Below are 6221 nucleotides of genomic sequence, written 5' to 3' on the forward strand. Positions count from 1 at the left end.
CTACGAAAGGTCCTTTTGCATAGAGATATACCTTAAAATATGAAATTTGTTTAAGAATGACAAAGTGCCATTGGGAGAATAAAGATGATTTTTTTATTTCAGATCTTTCCATCAGCATCAGATTATTTTGTCTTTTCAGGTGTCCTGAAAAAGTTTTATTCTAAAACTGTTTTATGAACTATTATATACATTTTCTTACTAGCTCACCATCCTTATCATGATGGTAGGAAGTTCAGACTGTACATTTCTGTACTTCAAAATGCAGTGCATATTTTCTTTTGCCTAAGCTCTAGCCTGATATATTTTTGCTTAGGGAAAAAAAAGGGGCATCTTACATGTAAACTCCAGTTTCCAGAGAATAAGACACTGAACAGGGAAAATATGCTATAACAATTTAAAATAACAAAGAAAAATAATCTTGTTCTTTCTATTAACTGACAGATTTCAACTTTAGTAACGGAAATAAAAATTGGTGATACAAATGATTATTTTCTTTCGACCCTGGAGAAAAAAAATCAATTATATGTACAAATTTTTATCAAAGCGGAATTAGGATATTGTTTGTTTCATATTGAAAGGGAATTCCATGCTTCTCCTACCTTTAGCCTGTATTGTACACTGGCTTCTTAAATTTGGTTAGTTCAGAAGAATCTTAAAGTATATTGCAGTTACAACAGAAAAGCAGGAACACAGGTCCACAAACTTTAGCTCCGTGATGAAACACCGCACATATTCTTTAATGTTAACTTCATCCAAAATGAAATATTCAAACTTGTTTTGTTGTATATCTGAAGCAATTTAGTTAAATTTTTATATTTCCATGAGATGTTTTGATTTTACAGAAGCACCTTCTCCATTTGAGAAAACAAAACAAAAAAAGAAAATTATTTAGAAAATTATTGTTCACATCTGATGGGCAATCAGGTTCAGAAATGTCTTCCAACAGAAGGGAGCACTAAGTGAAAAATCAAATTTGCTAAATAGCTCCTTAAGCTATTACCGTTTTAAAAGACAGGAAGGATACAGGGAACTAAAGTTGGTCAGGCTTGCATCAGTCTCTAGGAAGATTATGGAGTGAGTTCTCCTAGACGTTATTTCCAAGAACAAGAAGGACAATGTGTCTGGGAACAGCCAGCAAGAATTTACCAAGAGCAAATTGTCCTTGACCATTTATTCAATTTCTATCATGAAATGACTGACTCTGTGGATGAGAGTAGATGTTTACCTTGACTTTATCAACTCTTTTTTAAATGATCTCCAATAGCAATCTGGAAGTCAAAGTGGTGAGTCATGAACAGGCTGTGTGGATTACAAGGTGGGCAAAAAATGGTTTATTCATCAGTTTTAAAAGGCTACTGGACAACACTTTGAAATCTAACCAGTATCTAGTCACATTGGACTTTACACAGGTATTGACTTAAGGTCTTCATCAATGACAGGAAGAGAGATAACCCTCATCACTATTGTGGACAACACCATAATGGAGAGTGGTTATTAGTGGGACGGAGCATTTCCATTCAGAGGAACTCCAAAAAGCTAAAGGAATGAGCCATTGCAAAATGATGAAGCTTAAGAGACAAATGTGAAGGCCTGCACCTGGGATGGAAGTGCCCTACACATCAGTATGGACTGGGAACTGACTGGCTGTTTTCCTTCAGGGAAGGACTGGGGGATTTGAATACTCATTAGCAAGGTACCCTTAGGCATGTGAAAACTCACCAATTACTGGGCTAAACTAGCAAAAGTATAGCTGTAGATCAAGGAAAGTAACCAATTCCCTCTCTTGGCATTCATGAAGGCATATCTGTAATACCTTGTCCAATTTGGGTCCTTGTATTAAAGGTATGTGAATAATCTGGATCAAATCCAGCAAAAGGCTACTATGATGCTTAGAAGACTGGCACACATAACATGAAGAGGGGCTGAAGGTTTGTGTACCCTGGAGAAGAGAATACTTAAGGGGAAAGACCTAACTACTGTCTTCCATTACCAAAAGGGAAGGTATAGAGAAAAATGGAACAAGCCATCTCTCAGAAATGCACAAGGGAAGAACAAGAGGCAGTGGTCACAGGCTGGGGAAATGAAAAATATCCAATTAAATTCCTTACAATGAGATAGTTTAAATCCTGTTGCCCAGACAGGCTCCAGATTCTTCATCCTTGGGTGTATTCTGAACTGCACTTCACAGAGTCCTAGCATTTACCCCTTCTTTGTGCAGGAGGTTGTTGACCTTCATAGAAGCTTTCTAACTAACAGTTTAGGTTGGTTATCTATAAGTAGCACAGGTAGAGGTTGGGAAGAAGACTAGGTATTGAAGAAGAGGGGAGAAAGCATAACAAAGTATGGCAAGTGTGTACTTAGTGTACTTAGTTGCAGAAGAAAGTGGGAAGAACCAGTTATACAAGTACCACTCCAGCACTGTGAGAATGTACGGTCTGGGTGAATTTCACCTTGCCTATAGTGAGGTGTCTGGAATGTGATTTATGTATGAGTTACTTGTCGCAGCTAGCATTGTGATCAATGGAGATTTAGTCAATAAAGCCAGGGGAATCATAGAGAGAAGTTCCTCAGGAAATAGGGAGAACCTTTGTAGGCTGTGATATTTTACAGTTTCTGTGTAATAATTATGTAATTGATCTCTCTTGCCTCTTCCACATTTTACTTTGATCATGCTGTGCTTTTTACCAGTTATAGTGAAACTGTTTCTGTGAGTGCTAAAAGGGAATAAATTTATTCTCCATAAACACAGAAATACATTTTTATAAATATATACTTAGAAAGGACTTCTGCTGACACTGCTTTCTCAGCGACATAGTAAATCAGAAATATTATTTCTCTGACTTATATAGCAAGGATAGCAAAAGTCTGTAGTTTAGATATGAGGGAGTTATCTTGCCTAGCTTTAGGTGTCTACAATACTGGCGCTTCTCATTCCAGATGGATAGCTCTCGAGAGCCCATTGGCTAGTGTCCATAGACTATCATAGCACATGCTGATACTCAGAAAGCTGTTGCTTCATGCACTCTCAAAGAAATTTCTGTGTTTCAGCTCAATTTCATAGCTATTAAACAGCAAAAGACTTATCAAATGGAAGATCTTCTTGTGGAGAACTGGGAAGTCTGACTCAGTAATCCTGGAAAACCTTGTACCCTTACATCTAAGAGAATGAAGAAGTTACGAAATTACAAGACTGAAGTTACAGATTCTAATAAATAGGACTAGTTACTTGATCAAGGTTGGGAAACAATGTCATTTGTAACAGTTTATGTCACATATAACAGTATCTGAGTTTTAACTAAAATGCAGACATTACTTAAACACAGGTGTTTTGTGATCTATGCACATAATATTTCAAAAACAATCCTCTGCTCCCAACAGCAATAGGAACTCTGGTAAATCTCAGTCATGACTGTCTCATTGTCTTGATGTAGGAATTACTGAATTAAACTCTATGACCTGCCTTACACAAGAAATCTATCTATCTACCTGACTTTATGGCTGTATTTTCCAAATAAAAATGTCAACATATCAAGTGAATTATCTTCTGTAAAGTTTTCTCCCTCTGCACATACTGTTCCACAGTTGGTTGAGGTGGTTATTACTTTAGGCTCAACCAACAAAGTTAAACTGATTTCTTAGAACTACTGTCTTGGCAGAGACTTGCTATATGAAATGTCCATAAACTTGGTTCATATCAATCAAAATGGATTAGGAGTGATATTGCAACCAGCAGAGGTAAGAGGACTGACAATCTCAATCAGGAGGAAATGAATGGTCATGTGCAGCTGAAGTCAAAATGGTAGCAGTAATGCACTCCTCTGCCTATGGAAAAAGACATGTGAAAACAAAATAACATAAATATACATGTTCAGCTGCTAATACAATTTACTTAGGATAAATTCTGTGAAAAGGATTACTGAGGTACAACTTCAAAGTTTGTTCTCTGCCACTTCAATCTCCAATTTCGAGTCATATATGTTTCTGAGTGTCTTGGGATGGCTTTCTTGCAGCTTTCTACCAAGCCTATGACATAATCCATCTTTCTACAGTAGAAGATCTGATGTATAAGATTCTTCTCATGTTGAGTTCAAAACAAACATTTTATTGTTTGAAGCAAGAGTTAGGGTCAATGTAATCTTGCTTCACCTACATAACAGCAAAACTTAAGTTAGTTTTAAGGTTATTGTTAGATGCAAACTGCTTTTAACAATAAACTGAATTTTATAATACCGATGGAGAGAGAAAGGGGAAGTAATTTCCCCTTAAACTCCTGTTCATTTCCTGTGCATGTAACAACAGAAAATTACAACCTGGTAGTGTGTAGTATAGAAATAAAGGAAGACATCTGCAGATTTGAGGCTCTGATTGATCACATTAGAATCTGATTAGCTATTCATAGGGTAAGCTAGGTATGCTTTTTTCAGTTTTTAGCGCACCAGTAGTTGCAGAGTCAGTGTATTCATTGTAAGTGTGAAAGATGAAAGTTGCAAGGGCAGAAGTTTGCCTGCATTATTATTTTACACAATTGTTGCTAAATTCAACTTTCAGTTGTTAATTTTTGAGCTCTGGATCATGAGGTTTTAAATTAAAATTATAAGGACTGTAATTAAGCACTGGTAGAAGCAAATAAAAAAATGAATGGCTTCCCCTACTAAAGACACTCTTGGGAATATTATAGAGACAGCTGGACAATTTATCTCTCTCTGATGTGCAGATGATAAAAGAGTTAATATACAATACAAAGTCAATTACTTGCTTATACAATTCTGAATGTGCCAAAACCATAATCAGAATCACAATTAGCTAGTTAGCACCTTTCCTCACACCCAGTGCTATTGTATTTGTCTTTGAGTGATCACTGAACAAACAAATGCACACTTTTGCATCTGTTCCTAATTTAATGGTTCTGATCAAAAATCCTAGCTCACCAGGGAAACGATGTCTAGATCCAATGGTCATATGTAGGAGAGTAGAGTGACAATTAGAATTTTAAATGCCTGACTGAAAATTCACAGTTCTACTAACTTCAGTGTATCGCTTTTTAATTGTGGAAGTGTTGAACAGACTGGATTCCCAAGGCATTGCAACTTTTTAAGCATAATATTCCAGTTCTTGAAATTACTTCTTTGATTTGTTAGAAGTGCCCTAATTATTATTTCAGAAGGTATTTGCCTACCTTATACTTTAGCCCAGTAAGAATCCAGGAGATCACTTTACTCCAGGATTCAGTTCCCCAGTGGATTAAGCACAGTTAAGCCACTGCTGCTGGACTCCTGCCTGAGCTTGAGCTCTGCCAGTGCCTCCATGGGAAGGGTCTGGCAAACCCAGGGAGTCGCTGCTTAACAAACAAGAGGCCCTGTGGAGGGCTGAGCCTCGGGAGGCTGTGGGACCATGTGCACACTCATCTGGGAGCAGCCAGAAGGCAGTGGCTCAGGCTGAGGAAACATTTAGAAACAAGCCAAAGCAGTCCCCAGGACTGAGGAGGAAGAGACTCCCATCACTGGTGCTGAACTTCTCCTTAAGGTGATGGAAAACCACTGGGACACCTCATCATTTTCCTGCTTGAGAAAAGCTGGGTCTTCCACATTAGGAATGCTGAAATTGTCAACACAATATTTGGGAAAAGGCATGGATATTATATGTTTTCTTGAATAACAATTATTAATGAGGCGCTTTTTTTGCTATTGTTTGGCTTATGAGAGTTAGCAATATTGTAACTTAACTAATAAGTGTTGCATTCTGATAAGACTGTTAAAGATTTTAATTAAGCTAATGACAAATTCTTGGCCCATATCTATGACATGTTCCCTTTATCCCGTAACAAGACTCTGAGTGTAATATTAGGAGTCACATTCTCTTACTGTTCAACATTCAGACTGTTCAAGTGATGTGCATGCATATCCTCTCCTGTTGTAAGGGGTAATGGTTACAGAGAACATGTTCAGAACATGAGAAAATATTCCTTTCTTTTCTAAAAGAGAACCAGAATTCTGTCTTCCACTTAGCAGGAGAGGCACTATCAAGCTGCTTGGTCTTGTTTTCTGGAAGTAAAGTGATCATCTTCCTTCTACATACTGGGTTGCAGAAAGTGCTGACTCATCTGCACTATCTAATTGCAAACAATTTTAGATTTGTCCTGCCCAGTGATTCCCCTTCAGGAAAACTAAAGAGATCCCATATGCCAGCTAGTCTTTAGGCCACTTCTGTCATTTTCTCTGTCA

The sequence above is a fragment of the Nyctibius grandis genome, chromosome 5 (genome assembly GCF_013368605.1).
Source record: "Nyctibius grandis isolate bNycGra1 chromosome 5, bNycGra1.pri, whole genome shotgun sequence".
NCBI lineage: Eukaryota > Metazoa > Chordata > Aves > Nyctibiiformes > Nyctibiidae > Nyctibius > Nyctibius grandis.